Source organism: Euprymna scolopes, chromosome 45 (genome assembly GCF_053919585.1).
Source record: "Euprymna scolopes isolate OS-2025 chromosome 45, ASM5391958v1, whole genome shotgun sequence".
In the NCBI taxonomy this organism is placed as follows: Eukaryota; Metazoa; Mollusca; class Cephalopoda; order Sepiida; family Sepiolidae; genus Euprymna; species Euprymna scolopes.
In genome coordinates, this window is record NC_136526.1 from 17,129,273 (window position 1) to 17,132,901 (window position 3,629).

The following is a 3,629-nucleotide window of genomic DNA, read 5'->3' on the forward strand; positions in this document are numbered from 1 at the left end:
ACTTTTGTGCTTATTAAAAAAAATCGATTTTTATAAAAGCAAAGGCCATATGTGGGGGCAGCCCCACATATAAGACCTTGGTCAATGTAGGGGCAACTTTTCATACCCATTGTCACTATCCAGCTCCCCTACTCCCCGGGGAGTTGGTCCCCATTTCTCTTCACTCCTCACATTAAAAATCGGCCTTGTGCCTAATTTGCTCGGTAGGGGAGCAAATAAATACCCTTTTCTTGGCTTTTTGGCTAAGATCAAAGTGTAGTATCTGTTCTTACTACATGCTGTACTTATGTTTGTAACTTTGTGATATAAAGTGGGGGATCACTTTTCTGTATTAATTTAATGTAAAATGATCACCCACTTTACAACCAGTCTCAAAGCCATTCAAGTCATTCTCCAGATCATTCAAGTTCTTTTTGAAGGATTCTAGTTATTTTTTAAGCATTTAAGTCATTCTTAAGCTCATTCAATTCATCCTTAAGTTCATTAAAGTCATTCTAAGTCATTTACTTTTTATTTATTCATTTCAGCCCATTTTTCGGTCATTTTAGTTTTTCTTTAAGAATTTCATGTCAATCCTACATTCACGCATTCATTCATTACACGAGAGCACGCGACTAATGGCTATCGGCCTTGTTATTTATGAGGCTCGATGTAATTATAGAGCATATAGGAATAAAAATAACTCCTTCCCGGCGATAAAAATATTAGAACAAACCAATGTTGTGTATAAGTTTAAGTTCCCTGTAGGAGAATGTAACTTTCAAAATAAACATAAGACTAATACATACATTGAACATACAACGACAACACATCCCGCCGACTCACTATGCATTTAAACAACACCAGCGCCATATACCAACATTTAATAAAAGAACATAACTGTCCCCATCCTCCAATCTTAGAAAAATCCTTGTTGATACAAAAATTGTACAACACGAAAATGATTTTTAAAAGTTAAAAATTATCGAAGCATCCTACAGTAGAACTCATCATCTATAATATAAATCTCACCTGTCTGTTTAAATGTATGTATGTATGTGTGTATGTATGGATGTATGGATGGATGGATGTATGTATGTATGTGTGTGTGTGTATGTACGTATGTGTGTATGTTTTCACTTTTGTTTTATTTTACTTCAGTCAAAGTTCTCAGAAATCAAGGGACCCACAACCTGGGACTAACACTTGAACTCTATATGAAATACATAGATATTTGGATGTTCCACTTAAGTTCTTTATTTCTCAAACACTGAGTTAATAAAGAAATTGAGAACATAATTTTCCTCTCCCCAATTAACCATTTTTATACGTTGTAGTATATCTTTTATGTTGGTCTCATGGTCTTACTGGATTCCAGGACAAGAATTTATCTAGTCTGGTGGAGTATCCAGCTTCGTGCTATTACTTGAGGTAATATCACTTGGAGAAGGTGCACCATTCCTCGTAAAAGCTAATGTGGGTTAGCCATAGTGAGGAGATCTTATTTGGGCAGCGAATACTATGTGATTTTGAATATTTGGTCAGGGTTTACTTCTATGGAAAAAGTATCCTCATGCCAGATTGTTCTGACAAACCCCGGTACAGGGAGACCTTAGAAACTCGAGGACAGTGTCTAGCAGGCATTATATATGTGTGTATGTATGCTAGAACTTTTGACAGAAGCGACGGATTTTCACGAGATCCATATCGTTTGGAGACTCGTCCCTTCTGACGATAAATATCGAAAAATTGGCTAAAAACATTAATTCCTTCACTCTTAACTTAGCACTTTTCTACAAGGAAGGATCGCTTTTTTCGCAAATATCTTCGAAAGTCATCTCTCTTCTCGATTGACTAGCCTTCCGGGTTGGCGATGCATGCAAGGGCAAAGACGTCACGTTTTTTTCTTTTTTTTTTCATGTTCTTTCTCTCCTTCGCTGTACGGATTTGAGCCTGCCTGCCTACTACCACTTTTTTTTTTTTTTTTGCTCAACACACATCTCCAAACACCCGGGCAACATCGGGCACCCAGGCTAGTCCTACTATAAATAACATTGCATTTGAGAAGAGCAATAACGTATTAAAATGTCTGGCGTAGTACGTAAGTGATGAAATTTACCAATATTGGCCCATAGAGTCGTTGATTGTAATACTAATAGATTACTAACTAGATTTTAATAATAATAATAATAATAATAATAATAATAATAATAATAATAATAGGGCATCTTAAATTGATTTTAATCGATTTTAATCGACTTTTAAAATGCTTTTAACCTCCCATCACTCGATACAATTTACTGTATATTTTACTTTTTACTTTTTTAATTTCTATTCTTCGTTCCTATTCACTTTCACTCCATCAACACCTGAAGATGTTTCGCAGTCGAATCGAAAGCGCTCATGAGAACTACAAAAATTTCATCAATATTTTCGTTTTTGATATAAAAAGATATACGGAAAATCGAAAAAATGAAACAAGAATCGTGAAGTATCTCGGTTGTATTTTGCTTGAATGAAAAAATAATGCATACACACATTATATATATATATATATATATATATATATATATATGAATAAAGTGAAATTGTGTGTCTGTAAATTTCCCTATCAAACTACTCTGTCAATTTTCAGTCTACAAGCTCGAGATTTGACATAAGGGGTATTGAGATTTAGGAAAATCCTTTTAATCAGTTTTCGGCCAGAAATTTGGCTGTCAAGTGGTCACTGTTTCTAAGATTTGACCTCTGCGATCTCTAGCAAACTATTCAGTCAATTTTGGGTCTAAACATTTAACATATTACATAAAAGGTATTCCGACATGCAGCAAGCTTTTTAATCATTTTTTGGGCGAAAATTTAGCTGCCAAGAGGTCAAAGTTGAAAAAGTTGACCTTTGCAGACTCTACCAAACTCCTACGCCAATTTTGGGTTTAAACCCTTAAAATTTTAGATGTAGGTTACCTAGACACGAGTCCAACTTTTTAATATATATATATATATATATATATATATATATATATATATATATATATATATGCACATAAAGTTATGAACAGTACATAGGGCCAGAGCAAGCCGGGATGAACTGCTAGTATATATATATATATATATATATATATATATATATATATATATATATATATATATATATATTATTGAAAATGCTTGTCAGGTGCTGACTCCAGTGAATATGATTTGTGCTGGCCTTAGGGTTTAAGAAACCAAATTTAGCACAACTGTGTCTCTTCATTTTCGGATGTAATTCAATGAAGACATTCTTCATTAACGAATAGTTTATTTAAGCTATTAGCATTATTCCTGGAAAAGCCTTTCAGTTAAACTAAAGAGAGAATTACTTGGTGGGGGTCGGGGTCCCAATCGCAGTCGCATTTCCTTTTCGATTTTGATCCCCACCCCCACAATAGTTTAAAAATCATTTTCTCATTATTTTCATTGAATACGTCAATCATTGGTTTACGAGCGGGTGAAAACACTTGCCTTAAGGTCTTCATCGATCACGTTTCTTGCGTGCGGGGCCGCCGAAGACAGGAAAATTTAATTTCCTTTGATTTTAATGGATTTGGCATTCGTTGTATATCGATTCTGATGACGAGTCGCTTCCCCTTCGGTCGTCTTTGACTAGCATC

General features: G+C 34.6%; 1 pseudogene; it reads left to right on the forward strand.

Annotated features, from left to right (window-relative positions):
- The first annotated feature begins 221 nt into the window (after positions 1–221).
- LOC145269904 (U2 spliceosomal RNA) lies at positions 222–359 on the forward strand (annotated as a pseudogene).
- The last annotated feature ends 3,270 nt before the right edge of the window (positions 360–3,629 follow it).